The 19484-nt window shown below is 47.7% G+C and overlaps 1 protein-coding gene across 4 annotated transcripts in view; it reads left to right on the top strand.

The window, feature by feature from the left end:
* Positions 1-19484, top strand: part of KDM1B (lysine demethylase 1B) — a 725553-nt gene that overhangs the window by 204819 nt on the left and 501250 nt on the right. The window lies entirely within an intron of this gene.

Here is a 19484-nt window from a genome sequence, read left to right as displayed (position 1 = left end):
CCCCCCTCCCGCCGTCCGTGCCTTTCCCGCCCCCCCTCAGTTAAGTAGATTTGGACCCGTTTGGCAGTATGCTGCCCCCGCTGCTATCTCGCCCTCCGTCTGCCCCGCCCGGGGGCAGTTCAGTCCCGGCTACCAGTATGGGCAGGGCCCGGCGGCGCTCTACAGCCCTTACTCTGGGATGGGCGGCAGCGCTGGCGGCCTCGGAGGCTCCGGCCAGGGCCTGCGGGCTCAGGTCTTCCTCTGTAACCGGCCCCTCTGGCTGAAGGTTCACCGGCACCAGACGGAGATGATAGTTACCAAGCAGGGCAGGTAAGGAGCCGGTCTCATTTTGAGGGGGGCAGAATTTTGAATGCAAGGATTAAATTTGGTGTTTAGCTGTCAAAAATGAGTGTTCAAACTTTTGTTCTGCGCCTTAAGCCATTTAAAAGTACCCTTCAATTGAACTAAACGAGCGGGCCTTTATGTGTTAACGCACGTGCAGATGGTTATTGACACCTATTTTAAAATTAACCTGCCTACGATAGAGCATCTTAGTGACACCGGGTAGCCGCGTTATTTGGTTTTCATGACCCACCCGCCGTCTCTACAACCTATTAATCTATCATGTTCATGGGTCTCTCGGGGCCTCTCTTTCCTGGTATGCCAGCTGGTCTTTATTGCTTATCAGCGATATGTATTCAAAAATAACTCCACTAAGGCCTCCAAATGTTGACGGCTAGCAGTCCGTTATTTCGTGTTAATACCCTCGTGTCACATAGCAACTACATGACCAGCAGACAAACCCCCATGATTGACTAATACCAGAGTACGTTTGTTGGCGTCTACTGCATGGCAAGTGCTTTTTCGTGACACTAGTGGGACGTTATGAGCTAATAGTGCCTCGAATATGAAAGAACCACTTCGTGGTCTGGAGCGCTATAAATCGATGTTAAAAATAACCCTACTTATTGACGGGTGCCTTTATCGTTAGTGGAGAGCGTTAATGCCACACGTTATATGTAAACGTCCGTCTCTCCCCTGACGAACCATAATAAACAGTAACTGCCACTTAACCCCAGAGGTCCGTTAGTGTTTAATTATGCCAGCGATGAGGTCACTAATTAATAAACCAATTCAGTTGCAAAATAAGTTTTAAATGTAGTTTGAAATCTAAAATAGCTTAAAAAACGAATTCAAACTAGATTATAAACAAACATATTTAAAGTGATCACTATATCATATCTGTAGGGATATTTTGTGTTGATGTGTTTTTCTCTTTGTATCCTATCTGCATATCATTTTAATAAACTTCTATTTCCTAAACTTAAAAAAATTATGCCTGTCAAAATGTTGCATATGCTGAACCATTATACGGGGCACAGTAACTTTAGAAGGTAATACTGGCAAATGATACATTTCCCAAACGCCATTTAGTTTACCTTTATAAGATGTCTTATTTGCCCCCTCGCAAGTTGTTTAATTGTTCAGTTTGCAGGCAACACCATTCCGACTTTATGTATCTTGTGGCGCGAACGTGCTCGGGGTGTCTGAACCCCGCTCTTTCGTGAGCGGTTTCCTGTTTGTTCGTTGTTTTTGCTGCTCATGTTTGACAAACCATGTGTGACAAATTGTTTCGTTCAAACACGAGCCCCGCCTTATTTATTCGTTGTGATATAAATTGTCGGATGTGAACGTGTTCTCTTCACTGACCAAGAAAACCACTCTTACAGCCTTTAAGGTTGTTTTGTTTAAATACCGCCTTTTAAGTTGTTTTTTCGTTGCAAACTTCGCATGCCCCTTTAGTTTTATAAACCACCACAAAACTGGGGCTCCCACCCATCTCAGCCATGTTCCGAGCTCTTTGATTGGTCACCCCGCCGGGCTTAGATCTCGAAATCTTTTGCGATACTCGGAGCATTCATCGAATATATTTAGCACTGAAAATATATCAAGTGTCTGGGCGCTTCAATGTGATTTCTACAACTAGCTATTCACATGACTCGAGTTGAATTCCTTCGTCTTTTTTATTTATCTATCAGAATCGCTAATGTGAAACAGGCTTTTAAACTTCTATGGGAAAAACAAAACTGCAAAAGTGTTTTCTAGTTCGCAATTTATAAACTGATTATAGGACTAAAATTTCACTGTCCATATTTAAGCACATCACCTGTCACTTTAAAATGGCAACGGGGGGTTAAAAAACTGAATAATTGGACTAAAAAACAAACATTACTGCGCCAGCGAGATGCCCGCTGGGCGACGCATGCTGCTAACAAGCGCCCGCTGTGAGACAATCACAGAGCGGCGTTCTGAGGCAAGTATTCCTTGTGTGCTTGAATGGTTGCCCTGAGATTCCCAGGGGGTCTACCTTTCTGGCTGCACCCCGTTGAGGCGTGTGTGTGGGTGTGGGGGGGGGGGGCTCTGTGTGGGTGTGGGGGGGGCTCGGTGTGGGGGGGGCTCTGTGTGGGTGTCGGGGGGTGGCTCTGTGTGGGTGTGGGGGGGGCTCTGTGTGGGTGTGTGTGGGGCTCTGTGTGGGTGTGTGTGGGCGGCTCTGTGTGGGTGTGTGTGGGCGGCTCTGTGTGGGTGTGTATGGGGGTGCTCTGTGTGTGGGTGGGGCTGTGTGTGGGGGGGCTCTCTATGGGTGTGTGGCATTTGCGAGAGATTAAGCTATTGGCATTGTAAATGACAATGCCATTTATTTATCTGTTTTCAAAACCAATACATAAATAAAAATGTTGTCCTTTACAATGCCAATAGCTCTAACTTTTGCAAAGGCGAAACCGTTGCATTGTAAATGCTTGTTCCAAATGCAGGTGGTTAAGGATTTCTACCTGCGGTTGAAGAAAGTGTATCCCCTGGTTCGAAAACCTTCTCCTCCCTGGGAGTTGAATCTGGTGCTGTCTAGATTAATGGGTCCCCCTTTTGAGCCCATTCATAAAGCCTCTTTGCAGCACTTGATGTGGAAGGCCGCTTTTCTGGTAGCGATAACATCAGCGCGCAGAGTAAGTGAGATTCAAGCTCTGTGTGCAAAAGAACCTTATACTGTGTTTCACCACAACAGGGTAGTGTTAAGGGTTCACCCTGCTTTTTTGCCAAAGGTTATATCTGATTTCCATATTAACCAGTCAATCTCCCAACCGTCCTTTCTTTCCAAACCCCGCCACTCCTGCGAAGAGGCCGTTACATTCCTTGGACTTCAAAAGAGTGCTTAAATTGTCTGGTGGGTACCAAGGGCATAAGGGAATCGGATCAATTGTTTCTGAATTATGGTGCCATGAGAACAGGTTTCCCAGCCTCCAAAAGATCCATTTCAAGGTGGATAGTGTCCTGTATAAAATTGGCTTGCCAGTCGGCGCATAAACCCTTGTTGTCTCCTAAAGCACACTCCACTAGGGGAAAAGTGGCCACAGTAGCTTTCTTGCATGATGTTCCTATGTCAGAAATTTGCAAGGCTGCAACCTGGAGATCGTTTCACACTTTCACAAGGCATTATTGTCTAGAATCTGATTCCAGGGCTGATACTCAAGTAGGCCAGGCTTCCTTGAGAAATCTATTCGGATAGTAATCTATCTATCCAGGCTTAGTTATCTGAGCTGATTGGTTAATTTACCGTTATCTTTCCTTTGCCGCAGGTGGATGAGGTGAGGGTTGCTGTCCTATTCTAGTGCTTATGACTATTGATGAGGATCCCCTGGAAGACAAGGATTAGTTACTTACCTGTTATCCAAGCTCTCTTCCAGGGGTATCCTCATCAAAGTCATAAGCAACCCTCCCGACTCCCCGGGCAAAGGATCATTGTGTTTTTAATGAGGTAATGTCAACTCTTTGTGTCATGGCTTTTTGAGTCACCGCGAAGAACAACTGACCTAACTGTCACCCCTGAGGCATGATGGGAAGCTGGGGGTCATGACTGCCTTAAAGGCACGGTGCCAGTTTATCTCTATGTTGCTGTGAGTTAGCTTTTAAGTCTTTTTAGACTATGTTTCTGCAATGCAGCCTGGGAGCTGTATATACTTTCAGTCCTATGTGAGAGTTTTCTTCTGACTGCTAAGCATTAAATAAGATTCAAAACATCTTTTGCTGTTGTTTTTCCCTGTTTCTAATGTATGCTTTTATGATATAATGGGGAGTCCTTACAGCATTATTCAGCTCTGGTGTGTATAAGGCTGCAGTTGCTATATATATATATCACATATATGATTGTGTTTCCGGGGTCCCGCGCATGGGCGAGAATATTCTAGTGCTTATGACATCACGTGCTCAAGGCCGCCATGGGTTGTATAGTGTTAGTACATTGGCTGACAGAGGCTCTTCTAACTATGTGCGACACATTGCCCATTACATGTAGGTAATGGATCAGTAAATGCATTTCTGGTTCAGTGTTTCTCTCACCCCATGCCAATGTGAGCGATCTTATTGAGTTGTGTCACAGTGGCTGTAGATTTGTGTAATGTGGTGTAGTATCTTGTAAATCCGCGGTGGATATCTTGCTATGAATCCAGTATTGTGCCTTGCTGCGAGCGAATAGATGTTACAGGGGATCTGGCGTCTTTCTGTCTGATGAGCCTGCAAGTAGCCTATCAGCTGTCTCTCTAGTGTTGTGTGTGCATGCTGAGTGCGCTGTATAATTGGGTCAGCACAGCCTCTCCAATAGGTGGGCATCTTCTGCCCTACTCTCACACAGACTCTTTCCGGATCGTGAGTCACTAGTAGCACGTTTTTCGTGGTAAGGTAACCTATTTTCCAGCTTGATGAGATCCATCAAGTGTCTTGCGCATGCAAGCCTGAGTACCGAGGCAGTGTTCTCGCATCACCGTTTTAAAGGTATCCCATTCTATCAATGCCGATGATGTAGAGTCCGTGTTTTCATCAAAGTAATGTGCTACTACCGCCCCCAATGAGTACCAGATGGGCCCATCCTCTAACATTCCGGGTTGCATGTGCCATCGTGGGATCGGCATTGTGTTATTTCCCCACTCTAGTTGTAGCGTGTGTTGATTATGTTCTGACTGAGTTCTCTCAAGGTATTGGGGGTCTGCTATGACTGGTAAAAAGTAATCTGTGACTAGGATCTGGTCAGGATCTGGTCAAGTCGGACGACTAAATTGTGTGCCCCTGAGTGAAATGAATAGACCCTATCCTTGGGATTTCTGTGCCTCCATGTATCTGCTAAATGCCGTTGTGTTGCTCAGCTTTTTAGTGCCCTCATGGCTGTGACAGTGGGTGCCCCAGGTAATGGGGCAAAGGAGCGATCCAGGAATATATCGAGTACACAGTTATAATCCCCCAAAGAAGCATTGGGGTTCATTGCCTGGTCCATAGTTTGCTCGATAGGGAGTCCGGAAATGGAGCCTGTTCAGTATTGGGTGCATATATTGACGCTATTACAACTGGCCTGCCATCCAACCGACCCTTAACTATGACATGCCAGCTGTCTGTGTCTATAAGCGATTCCTCTATTCTAAGTGGAGTGCCTGGTCTAACCCAAACCAAGCTGCCTCTGGCATATTCTGAGTAGCCTGTGGCGTATAGCTGCCCCTCCATCTCCTCTGTAAGGTCCTTGACTCAGGCCCCGCTAAGTGTGTCTCTTGTAAAAGAGCTATTTGGACCTGATGCCGTTTAAAATATGAGTAAAATAAATACCTCAGAGAGGGAGTACGTATCCCCGTACATACCAAGTGCATATCTTTGTTGATTCCATGATGTGGATGTGCGAATAAGTTCAGATCTTGTAGAGGGCCCAGGGACGTCAGTGATGCATGTAACAGAACTTAGGGGTGAGGGCTGTCTGGCGCCTCGCCACTTTGCCGCTTTGGGTACTGTATCGACCTGATTTGTGTTGGATAACTAAACTAATGAAGATCAAAACATGTAATGCCATTGGGGCGAGTATGCAACAAGCAGTCTTCCACCATGTAAAACAAAGAGACATGTCAGTGGCAAGGGGGTAGGCTCACCCTGACCATGTACGTCAGTCGGTGCAAAGAAAAGTTGTTTGGTATCACCCTCTTTTATACATAAGGAAGACAAACACCAGGGGCCTCGTAAATCAGTGCATGTGCCACCTCAACCATCAGGACAGCTGTTGTGTGAGTGTGAGGTAATAGTCCTTAATTACCCTGAATCCCCATACATTGTTCATGGCATGAGCAAATAGTTTTAAACAGTAGAATTAGTAGGCGAATATATGTGACAACAGTTCGTGAGTCCCTTAATACTTGCATATTTGTCGCTGCAGTATCACGGGCTGGGTCCTATGACCAGCATGTAATGGGTTATATTATGCCGTCCACAGTCTGGGACGTGACCTCTGGTAGAGTCTCTGAGTCTTGTGAGTTCAGAGTTTCATCCATTGATTCCTTATCACTGTCTCTGTCCGGTAGGCTTGTCCCAGATGATGCATCCCCCAGTGTGCTTCCTATTTCTGCTGCTACTTGGAGTGCCTTGCGTTGGTCCAATCTCATCTGCTCCGGGTTTGAGCCAAGGTTCTGGGACAGTGATTGTTTTTTACGCCTCCCCCCCCCCCCCCCCCCCCCCCCCCCTCTGCGTTGTCTTGGGTCCGCTCAGATGCGTTTTCCCTGATCTCCCATTAGGTGGGGGGCCCTCTGCTGGTTCTGAAGAATCTAGCCATTCCCATGCTGCAGCGGGGGTGTCAAAGAAGTGGGTTTTTAGGTCGAGCCTAGACGGAAGCAAAGCGAAGCTTTGCTTGCTGTCTAGGTCGACAACTTATGTCGCCACTTTCAGGGGAATGTGGACAGCAGACTGTTACGAGCGTCTCCTGCCGGAGATTTGTGCTCGTGGGCGCGCTTTGGCGCCTTGGCTGCTTGTTGCGCTTTCATTCAGGTCTAACGTGCGCGTGTCAGTTTCGCTTTCATTTATGTGAAAACGTGCTCGCACTCTACAGCCCCCGAAGCCACACCGCATGTGAGGATTCCACAACGCGGAAAAGGCTTGAAGGAAACGTGCTGGCACTCACCAGAGAGGTCGGCTCGGGCCCCGCCGAGCAGCAGGAGGCAGGCGGTGATCAGAAGCGGCGGCTCTATGGCGTCTGTCTGACTGCCGGCACGTGCCCCCTTTCAGCCTCCTATACAAAGCGAACGCGGAAAAGGCTTGAAGAAAACGTGCTGGCACTCACCGGAGGGGTCGGCGCGGGCCCCGCCGAGCAGCAGGAGGCAGGCGGTGATCAGAAGCGGCGGCTCCATGGCGTCTGTCTGACTGCCGGCGCGTGCCCCCTTTCAGCCTCCTATACAAAGCGAACGCGGAAAAGGCTTGAAGGAAACGTGCTGGCACTCACCGGAGGGGTCGGCGCGGGCCCCGCCGAGCAGCAGGAGGCAGGCGGTGATCAGAAGCGGCGGCTCCATGGCGTCTGTCTGACTGCCGGCGCGTGCCCCCATTCAGCCTCCTATACAAGCGAACGCGGAAAAGGCTTGAAGGAAACGTGCTGGCTCTCACCGGAGGGGTCGGCGCGGGCCCCGCCGAGCAGCAGGAGGCAGGCGGTGATCAGAAGCGGCGGCTCCATGGCATCTGTCTAACTGCCGGCGCGTGCCCCCATTCGGCCTCCTATACAGATGCGTAACATAACAAGGACCAGTGCGTCCCTCCTACGAACTGAGCGAGCGCGCGCATGCCCGCCCCCCGCAGAAAGAGAGTACGGACAAGGACCCGGATCTAATATCAGCTGCGCACGACCCCAGCCTGAGAACAGCGAGCAGACCAGGGCCTTGGAAGTAGAAGAAGGACAAGGGCCGCGGGGCCGCCTTCGCTCGTGTATCGCTTTGTGTGAGCACAGAGGCAGTCTACGCCAGGCGCGCAACACCCATTGGGCTGAACGGGCTTCAGCCCCCCCCGTCGTCATCTTCAGCCCGGGCTGCCAAGGTTCAGATGACAGCCCGACACGCTTTCCTGATTTATTATGTAAAATAATTAAATTATGAAAAGCGTTTCCCCACTTTCATTTGTATTAAGCCTCCTCTTTTTTTCTCGGATGCTTTAGAATCCGAGATTGTATTTTTAGTGACCCCTGCAGAGAGGCCCAGAACCAGCCGGAGGCAGCCATCCTCTGACGCTTTCAACAACCCTCCCTGCCCCCTACCTTTTGTTTTCTTTCAGAGGGGTGCCACCGAGGTGATTTCCTTGCCTGAAGCAGGGATTTCACCTAAGCACGTTTGATGTGCGGTGCAGCATGGAGTGTGAAGATGTGCACAGCAGGGGGATGCGACGCCAGCAGGAATTCCTTTACAAAGGAAAAGCGTCACCTGCACTGGCCATCCCTTTCCCCCTGCTGTGCACATCTTCGCACTCTCTGCTCCAAGAGTCCTGCTGTGTGAGCTTGTGTTTCATGACTCACCTCTAAAGTGAGGCCCCGCCTGCCCTGCGCATTTTGAACACAGTTTGTCGAGGGACACCTCAACTGATTTTTTTTCTCAGGAGCTGTCCTTACTTGTATCCAGTCTGTACTTGGAGCGTTGCCCAACCCGCAGATCTGCACGAGGAGAGGAGACACACTGCAATGGTAAATGTTAGAGGGCTGTGTTAAAAGCACCACACTTGCGTCCTGTGGGTCCTGTACAGGCATTTTTCATGTGCCCCAACGCTGTGGGCAAAGTACATCCCAGGTTTACACGCATCTGTTTCCCGACTGAACACAGTGAATAGGGGTGCACGATAGTGCTGCTTATTGCGTCCTATGGTCCCTTCATTGGTTGGAAGTGATTGTTGGGGTGGAGAGGAGCTGTGAATGTGCGTATGCACGGATATAGCACCTAGTGGGTTTTGGCACTGGTGACAGTGCTCGTGCTGGCTATGAAAGCGGCACATTGCGGTAGGGTGCATGGAAGCACCTACAGTTGGTACCTGGGGTTGCGCTGTCGCCAGATGCTGGCAACAGTGGCCCAACTTCTAATAGGAAGGCGCTACCAGATGAGCAGAAAGTAACTCTAATTTAATGCTTGACTGGTCCGTTCTATAATCAATCCGATTTAATTATTTTTAACAAATCTTGCCACTGGAGGGCGTTACTTGGTTGGAAATAACATGTTGGGCCCTGGTACTCCACAAGGTTTGTGCATCGATGGATGTAGGTGCTTGGATTCGGTTTTTGCACTCCTGTGTGGGCTGTAGGGTCACATGGTGAAGTGAGAGCAGAGATCCTGCGTTGAGAATGATGGCTGTGAAGTTGTGCGACACCTGGTGTGTCCTCACCTTACACCAAAAGTGTAATGGAGGTGGTGGTCAGGAGCGCGTGCTAGGCCTCAGTTCAGCTGTGTGGGCTTGGGGCAGTGATGCCTCAGATACCTGCCCCCATGTCTGCTGAGTGCGCTGGACAGTGGTACTATGGAAGGGTGGTACTTGCAAGTGATGCTGTTGCAAAGCAGATCGTAGCCTCATTTTCAGCAAGAGGCCTTTAGGCGGTGGTGCCCCTGGCATGTCCTTGCAAGAGATGAGATGCTGATGTGAAGCAGAACAAGTCCCCTTATCTGCTGAGTGGCCCGACCAGTGGCGCCACAGGTGTGGGGGGGGGGGGGGTCCCTGGGATGTTGTTTGAAGCATATGGGGCCCATTTCTAATACATCCAGTCAAGGGGTAGGTTGGCCTTTCTAAAGTAGTCCGCAGTACTGTAACAACAGATGATGGCCAAATATATCTACCATGTCCTTGGTTTGGATTGGTGGTATGCGTATTGTAATCAGGTTCGTAAGTTTATTTGTGGATTTTTTGTATATTTTCACATTTTTCTTCGATTCACCCTCTATCTCAACAAAGACCGATAATACCTGCAAATCTTAAACATTCACTGTGCAGTAATTCAATTGTTACATCATCATAATACACAACCTAAGAACATAAAAATAAATAAAACACATTTTGTTGTGCGCACTGCATTGCATTTGGCGATGCAGTGCATGCAACGAAATTAGTTTTATTTATTTTTATGTTTACTTACCTGTATTTGGCTGTATTTCATAGTTTACTACCCCCCACCCTGCCCCTTTCCACCCCACGTCACCGCCCGGCAGCACTCCCACCACTGACCTCTACTGGTTCTTTGTAAGAATTTCCTCCATCTGAAGCCAGGCCCAATTTGTTAAGCTGATATATAACACCAGGCTTGTTCCCAGGCCATAAGTCTAGACTAGGATAATTACTTTTTCTTAGTTTCATTTCATATTTTGTTTACTAGACAATTTGGCTTGTGTGTGGTCTCATTTTGTTATTTTCTTCATTCTTCAGTATTATTTGGCCATTTGTTAAACATGTACGCCTGGAGCCTCTTGGTGCTATAGATATGAAACTGATAACAGATTCAGCTTGGTGGAAAGAATTATAGAGTGAAAATACAGGTTTTTTGCTTTTTCCTTTATTTCAGGTGGGATAATGGTCGGTAATGGTACAGAATAATCTAACACCTTACACAAACACACAAGTACAACACCATTTGAAAGTCTTAGTTTATTAAATGCAACTTTATTCTACATAGATTCCCTTCCTTATGCATTTAGATACCTTTCATGTACTTGCGTATCTTTATATTGATTACTTTGCACTACCCTAGATCTCACCATATATCTCTCGCAATATATTCCCTACCTCCACTCTGACTCATCTCAAACCTCTCTCTACTACTCTCTCCAATGCACTGCCCTATTTCTAACCCTATACCTCTATCAGTATATTCTCTACCTACACTCTTTCATTCATCCTAAACCCAATACTCTTCTCTCCTCTACCCCTCCTTCCATCATCTCATACCTCTTTTACTATTCAGATCTCCCAAGCAAGCCTTTCTAAACCCTTCCCTCTGACTCTTCCACCTCCATCCAAAATCCCTTCCTACTGCTATGAACTCCCCAAAAAAACACATTCTAGACCCTTCCTTTTTCTATCCCTCCACTATTTCTTTTCAATACAAATAAAAGACTAAGATTTAAACCACTCAGATTAATTTCATATTTCCCTATATCAGTCCCCACTAATTCTGTTTGGGTTCCAGAGTAGCGTGCTACCCACCAAAAAGCGCTTCAACACCTCATATGGGGTAGTAAGTGCTATATAAATGCAAACCTTTTCCCTCTTCTATCCCTGCGCTATGCTTCTCAATCCAAATAACAGACTAACATGTCCAGTGCTCAAATTACTTTCATATTTCATTATACTAATTCACCACTGATCCTCTATGGGTCCCAGAGTAGCGTGCTACTCTCTGAAAAAGCTCTTAATCGCCTCATCAGGGTTAGTGAGCGCTATATAAATGCAATTATAATAGGAGCTGCGCCAGCCGAAGAGGTGAGGACTGGAACTTTGACAGGGATGCAATTACCAAGTTCTGTGTTTTTGCAGTATCAACAGCCTGGCAATTGACCTGTCTTTTGAAGAACAGCAAATGTAACATGATATTATCAAAATGTAAATGCTTTATTATTTCTCATGCACCCTCTGAATTCCAGCATGGTGATGATGGGGGTGCTGCTGCACAGCATCCCACCCGCCACTACTTCCTCTGCCTATACATTAAAGCACCATGCTTTAATGTCTGTGCTGCCAATAAATTAATGTTTGTTGGTGCTATAGTTTGTAACAACACTTCAAATGGACACATTGCAAAATCTCAAATTCCTTCTCTGTCTTTGCGGGGTGGACAGAGTCCCCTTTTTTGTGTGAATTATATCTGTGAGAGAGTAGCATGTTGTTCTGGGCTCTTTTGACCCAGTTTCATGGGCATTCCATTAGAAAAAAGGTTGTAATTTTAACCATCTACATAATATCGTTGTGAGACAATTTAATGTATTTGAGTGACACTTTATTGCAAGATGAACACATCCCTTGTCTGTTATATAAATGGTTCACATTACCCTCTGTTCTCCAATTGAATTCTCATAAAACTGATTGTTGTCTAGTTTCGAATGCAGAATTTGTCATTTCTTTTTCTTAGCTTGGCCTGAGCATTACCCGATCCTGATTGTCTGCCATTTTAGCCCCGCCCCCATTGATTAACATGTTAACCACGCCCCTTTGTATGTCATGTTAGCCCCCCCCGAACTTAAGACCTAGTTGCGCCCCTGGTCTACGCTGCAAGGTAACAGTGAGTATTCCCAATATTCGGCGTTGCTTTGGGGGTGCCCAGACACTCGTCTCCCAAGCTCGGGTGTCTTTTCGCCGCAGCTCAGGGCACTGCTTACACTTTTTATTTTCAGTGCGCACTTTGATTTTTTTCAGCAGCCCTGCATCCCTGTGCTATGGCAGTAGCCGCCGCATACACCGTGACATGTGCAGAGACGGCGCCACACCGTGACATGTGCAGAGACGGCGCCAGGTCCACACTCACAATCTCCTCACTGCAAAGGGTATCATTTTTTATTTAGTTATTTATTTAATGCGTTTTTATATAGCCCCCTCCTTTTCAACATCTACCTCATTCCCCTTCTGTCTCTGATTGAATCCTTTGGAATCCCTGTAACCTCCTACGCCGATGACACCCAGCTCATCGTGCCTCTGGATGGTAGTTCCACCATCGCAGAACTCAACCTTAAGAACTGCCTTACGAAAGTCTTCCATTGGATGAATGCCAATCATTTGAAGTGTAACTCAAATAAAACGGAGATTCTCCCAATCGGCAAGAATACCCCCTTCTGCCCAGCCCTCTGGTGGCCTGACGACTCTATCGCCCCCCCCCAAACTGTAACTACGGCCAGGAACTTAGGCGTCATCTTTGACTCAGATCTTTCATTCGACCACCATGCTAAGACTGTAGCCGGCAAATGCTTCGGGACAATAAGATCCCTAAGAAAGTTCTTTAACTTCCTCCCTCTCGATGCCAGAAAGAGCGTAACAGTGGCCCTTATAATCTCCCGATTAGATTATTGCAACGGCTTACTGGCAGGGATAAAAAAGAGCACTCTCGCTAAACTCCAGAGCGTGCTAAATACAGCTGCTCGACTTGTACTCAAACTGCCCCGGAGAGCGTCCACCTCCGCAGCTCTTCGTTCCTTACACTGGCTACCTCTCCACAAGAGAATTCTATTTAAGATTCTAATCATCGCCTTCAGATCCTTCAACAAATCCGGGCCAAAATACCTCCTCAAACGTTTTCCCCACTACATCCCCAGGCGATCTCTCCGTTCGGCACAGGACAACTTCATCCTGCCTGCAAAATACAATCTGAAGACGAAAGGAGGTAAAACCGTTAGCCACCTAGCCACCAAGGCATGGAACAATTTGCCCAAACACCTTAGGCAAATAACACAAGAAAAACCATTTAGAAAGGCTCTGAAGACCTGGATCTTCAGCCTTCCCGACGATCTCACTAAAGCAGCCATCTAATCCCGCTCTGTTCCCAGACCGGCCCTCAAGAACACTCAGCGCCAAGATGCTCCCTCCGGAGCGAACGCCGCGCTTTACAAATACCCCCACAAATACAAATACAAATACAAATAGCGCGGACTTTACCCGAAGGCGTCAAAATGCTTCACAATAGGAACAGAACTGATACTTGTATTACTACTCGCTACTACTTTTCCTTGGTAAACACGTCGCCAAAAGCGCATGCCTTTGAAAAGAATCCCCCACTTCCCAGTCCCTCCACTGTGCTCTGACAGTGATCGTAAGATAGCTCAGCGGGCTGTGCGCCTGCCAGGGTAATCCAAGTCAGAGATTGTTGGATTTCCAGCTGGCTCTGCTCAGCAGCTCAGACTTCCAGTCTTCACAGGTACCTGAAATGGTAATGCATTATTAGCAAGCACTTGAGCCCACTTTAGTTTGTTGTGATTTAGCCGTGCATGAATAGTGATGGCGTGCAGAATGTGCGTGTTGGTGCTACGAACAGTGCACGGCCCCTGCCTGCTTGGAGTATCACAGCGCCTCCTCTTGGCCATAGGCAGGCTCTTGTGTCGTGATGTTTGTTACATTTCCGTTGGGCAAGCGAGGTGAACATGAAGGACAGGCTGTTCGCTCACGGGGCACTCCCCACCAACTGCTTAGAACTCTACAGAGGAGCTGTGCAAGTGGAAAGCAGTTCGAACGGTGTGCTCTTGTGCAAAGGAAGAAATGCTCCGACAGCCCGTGTCTGGAAGGCCATTAGGACAGGGGCGGAGTCAGACACTTGTCAGGCGAATCCCTGGTGCCTTGTATCAGAACTCCCACGCAGATGCCAACAGTTATTGCCGAAGTCTTGGTGAAGAAAGGGTGTGCCCCAGTGGCAGACTAAGTTCAAGTCTGCGATCGCTCTCCTTTTCTCTCTCTGTGTTTCTCTCTCTCTCTGACTGTCACTCTCTTTTTCTTTTCTATCTCCACTTTTGTTTCTCTTTTTGTCCCTCTATAGTTTCTCTATCTCTTTAGCCCCTCCACTGTCCCCTCGCTTTCTTTCTCTCTCTCTTGCCCCTTCTCACCATTTTATCTAACTCTCTCTTGATCTTTCTATTACTCACAACCTCTCTTTCTTGCTAGCTCTTCTCCATTCCCTCTTTCTAAATCTCTGCCCTCTCCTTTCTCCCATCCGCACAAACAAACCGATGCGCTAAAGGCCAATAAATTAGATTTATTAAGATGTACTTGCATTTTCTTTAATTCGACAGAATCTAGCCTATGAGCTCCTCATTTACATAAAGTACAAGCGCCGGATTTTATTCGACTGGAAAACTGTTATGGCAGCGGGTTTCAGTGGACATAAATCAAATGCAATAATGTTGTTGCAGTTTTGTCCTGCTTGAGCGGACTTTGAAGCAGAGTTAAAAGTATTATGCCTCACAAACTGCACTGCCTAGCAGTAGCTGCGCCTCCTACATTTGAATGACAGGTTTGCGAAATTACGTGATATTCCCCTTGATAAGGAGGAGTCAGGTTGGGCAAAGTACTGTGAATGAAAGAAATCGACTCATGAGTGAGGCTTTGTTATTATTTATTGCTACCATAAACTTTTGAAAAATGTCAAAAACATATTCTGTGACGAACGCTGGACCGGTATTAGCTACAATAGAATTTAACACAAGTTAGTGCACCCGGAACCAATCCAGTGTGACACGCCAGTTACCAGGACGTGCTGGAGGTCTTATGAACCTTGTAGATGGATCTGGAAGTCTGCACAGAGATGGACCATTGACAAGGGTAAGTGTTGGTTGCATTAGCATAACTCCAATTCTCTCTCTTCCCCTCTCTCTCTCTCTCTCTTCCCCTCCCTCTCTCTCTCTTCCCATCCCCCTCTCTCTCTCTCTCTCTCTCTCTCTCTCTCCCCCTCCCTGCCTCTCTCTCTCTCTCTCTCTCTCTCTTTCTCCTCCCCCCCCCCCTCTCTCTCCCTCTCTCCTCCCCTCCCCCCCAGCACGGAATACAGTACAACTGTGATCACAAAATTCTTATGCACCCTGCAACGCAGGGGATTTACAGGAATCCAAACATCAGCGTAAAGTACTCGAACAACGATGACGTCTGTCTTATAAATGTCACAAAAAGATGTTAATATTTCAATTCTGTTCTTGGATTTTCGTGAAAATACAACACATATTGCATTACAAAAGCTATAGGTGTCACATTTGTGAAAGTTAAAACTATTGGCATTGTAAATGACAAAGCTATTAATTTCGGTATTTTTAAAACCAACGCATAAATAAAAAATGTCATTTACAATACCATTAGCTCAAACTTTCCTAATGCGAGACCTATTGCATTGCAAATGCTTGTTCCTTTTGCAATTACCCACAGGTGGGCAGGGAACAGCACGGAGTACTGGAGGTCCAGCTGACGAAGTCTTCCTTTTACTTCCAGAAAGGAATACCATTGTCTCTGTACTGCTGCAGTGAAGTATGGGAAGAGCATCACTGTACTGTTTGCTACTTGTATTTTCTACTTTTTCCTGGTTTCTTGTAGTATTGTGTCCCTGTCCTTGTAGTTCAGCACGTGGAACAGGAATGGCCCTGGCTTGCTCCCGGCGGTGGGGGTCCTTTTGGTACTCTGTGCACCCATTCTATCACAAAGTATTGCAACAGTGATCCCTCTGGTAACAAACTGTGGATCCAAGCCTCTGTATATTCTTTTGCGTCCAGTCCTCCTTCGCCCTCTGGCAGGCCTAAGGTGTTTCGCCTGGAGCGGCCTTCTGAGTCTTCAGCTTGATTTTCGAGAAATTTTACTCGAGCCGTGAGGTCTTTGAGGTGCTTTTCAGCGGCCTGTGGGGAGAGCTCTGCCAGCGTGGATTTTCTGTTTGTAAGATTTCAATAGTCTGCATGCTAGAGGTTTAGGTCCAGGGCTACTCTGTCACTTTAGTTCTTGAGTGAGGTCCGTGTCTGCTCCATTGTGGTGCTCTTTTTCTCCACAGCGGTTAGGACAGAGTCTAGTTGGTTGGACATGTGGTCCGCTGGCCCCTCCCCAGACATTTTGTCTGATTGTGTGCAGGCTGAGGGGAGCTGTCCCGATGGGGCTCCAGTGCCTGACTGAGTTGGCCCCTGTGAGACATGTGTTGTCTATGTATTGTGTGGCAAATTTGTCTATTTGTGCTGACGCTGTTTTGTATTAGCGGTAAGTTGCTCTGGTCCAGATTTCAACAGCTTATATTCTCTCTGTGTGCAGGACTGTAGGTGGAGACCTGAAGCAAGCCCCCCAGCATGCTGGGAGTGTTTCCTCTTGTAGGTCTGAGGGGACCTAGCCTTCCGTAGTAGTGCTTTGTGCAGCTCTGTCCGTCTGCAGCGTTGATTCACGGGCGGGTGTGTTCATGACACAACTGCTGTGGTGTAACGAACAGCAGGCTGTGGCATCGCTTCTGCCTGTGCAGCACCCGATGTGCTTTCGCCTCACTGCCTGCGTCTGCCAGTCTTTTATCGGATCTCCCAGCTGGTGACCTTTCATGGGCCAAGGCTGTTACCAGGACCGCAGATAATCTCTTGTGTAGGGAAGCAGCCCTGAGGACACGACATTCCACTTATTGCGCATTCCTTCACCTCCCCCTCCCCACAGCAAACGCATCTCTTATGCGGGCCAGAGCATGCACGTTTGCCTGGGTTACCCTAGCCTTGGTTTTGTGCAGCTTTAGAAAAGTCTTAATTGGGCCCTTGCCCTTTGTGTCCCAGGGCCTGCGGGCCCCTAGCAAATGTCTTCTTCACTATCTTGTCCTTATTTGCTATATGTTTTGCTGTTTATAGGCTCTCCCTCCTTCCTAGTCCTCCCTTGCGCATTGGTCACTGCGAGGCCCTACGCACTGAACTCGCGCTCAGAGTGTTCCTCGGGTGTTGCTTCGCTCTCACCTCAGCGCTGCTCCCCTCTCTGCGTGCCCTGTGGTGGAGATCTCGGCGGCGGGCCTCCGGGTGGTCCCATCGTTGGCCGGATAGCCTTACTGTCTCTTTTCCCACCACCAGCCAAGCCACAGGCTGCAGGAGTCTCCCCCAGGCCGCAACCCCCGATGGCGGACTCTGTCCTGTCCCTGGAGCACAAGTGCTAGTCAGCAGTGTACAGGCATCAGGGGGGCAAGGGGAACCTGCCTCCGGCGTCTCTGCAAAACTGTCGCTGTGTGCCTCTCGTGTTGCAGCAGGGCCTCGGTGTTGGGTGGTAGCCTTCGACCGGACTTGCGTCCCTGAGCCATGGGCTGCACCTCCACAACCCTGCCACTGCACCCCCCTCCAGCTCCTCGGTGTCCGCAGAATATATGGAATATCCACAGGCACGACGGGACTTAGGAGAGCTGCTTAGCGGCCTGGGATGCTTTTTGTCTGATAAATAATCAGATTTCAGGGGGGTGAGCGGTGGAGCTCTTATAGAGCACGAACGCCATAATTGCCTACGTAGTCACTCCCCCTGTGAGGATGCATCCATGGTTTGCGTTAGGTGTCTTTCCCTACGGATTGCCAGATTAGGTAGCCTCATGTCAAAGCTGTTCACCCTATGCGGTAAGGGTATGCCCAGATGTGGGTCCCGTGCTCACTACGCCACTGGAGTCAAGCTATCCTGGCTGAAAACGGCTGATAGCCAGAAACCGGTCCTAGGATGCTTGATTCCAGTCCATGTAAGACATGGTTTGGCAGTTGGGCGTGGACTGTTCCCATGAGGCACAGGGTCAAGACTGATTTGCATATGGCCATGTCTGAACTGGGGTGGCTTGGTGAGCAAAATAACGATGGATTAAACCCAGATCTGTGACTGGGGGTGAATGTTTTGCCATTGTGCAACATTACGTCCATCATCTTTTGTGTTTTGCTGTTCACCCTATGTGGGAAGGGTATGCCCAGACGTGGGTCCCATGCTCACTACACCACTGGAGTCAAGCTATCCTGGCTGAAGACGACTGATAGCCAGAAACCGGTCCTAGGATGCTTGATTCCTGTCCAGGGAAGACATGGTTTGGCAGTTCGGTCTGGACTGTTCCCATGAGGCACAGGGTCAAGACTGATTTGCATATGGCCATGTCTGAACTGAGGTGGCTTGGTGAGCAAAATAACAATGGTTCTCTTCCAGGGGATACTCATTAATAGTCATAAGCACTGAATTATCTCCGCCCATGAGCGGGGACCCAGAACACATAAACAATATACATATATATGTGTAAATATAACCAAAAGTACATAGTACTAAGTAATTATACACATATACATGTATAATAACCATAATATGCAGCCTAACATTAATACATAGGCTAATCAAACCAAACCTTACACACGTTCTGAAGCATGAAAATATGCTGTATATAAATGTAATAAACAGGCATGAGCCTAAAATGCATTTCATAGCCATGAAAAACCTTTTATTTTCATCAAAGAACCTGATGTAAACAGTTATTAGCCTAAAAGGCTGCATATGAAAAAATGTCTGTGTACAGAAAATCAGACTGGCACCCTGCCTTTAAGGCCCCAGAGAATCTGCACACTTTGCCTTTAAGGCCTCCAGGGGAACTCTGTTCCCATCATGCACCACAGGTGACAGTTAGGACAGTTCTTTTTTCCGGCTTGTTCTGTGAGGAACCTGGAACTTGAGCACTGCTCATTTTGTAGTATTTTCTGTCAGAACTTGGTTTTTCTTGTCATTTTTTGACAAAATATAGCTTTGGTGGTGGTTTGTTATCCTTTTCTGACTAAACTGTTGGTATTTTTTAGTCAGGATGCCACCTTTATTTTACAAATGCCCTTCCTGTGGGAAGAAGATGTCCTAAACTGACCCACACTCTGTTTGTGTGGTGTGTCTTCCAGCTTCTCATAAGGTGGAAGATTGTTATCACTGCCTCAACCTTTCAAATAGAACTTTAAAAGAAAGGGAGAAAATGAGGTTGCTGTACCTTCTGGAGAGAGAAAACCGTGGTGAGAAGAGTTCAAAAGGCTTATTATCATCTGCTAAGCCATCTTCTCAGCCTAAACGTCGAAGATCAGCGTCTCCAGAAGGTAGAACTAAGAAACATCGACTCCAGGGAGCGTCGCCGTCAAAAAAGGTGCTCTCGACGTCGAGAACCAGATGGCCGTCGAAGAGAGCTCCGTCGACGTCGAGGACTTCGCCGGTGAGGCAAGGTTCAGTGTCTCGACAGTCGCCGTCGAAATCCTTTTCGACGT

This window comes from Lissotriton vulgaris, chromosome 4_1 (assembly GCF_964263255.1).
Source record: "Lissotriton vulgaris chromosome 4_1, aLisVul1.2, whole genome shotgun sequence".
Classification (NCBI taxonomy): Eukaryota; Metazoa; Chordata; class Amphibia; order Caudata; family Salamandridae; genus Lissotriton; species Lissotriton vulgaris.
Note: the sequence above shows the minus strand (reverse complement) of the source record. Positions and strands in the feature narration are given on the sequence as shown.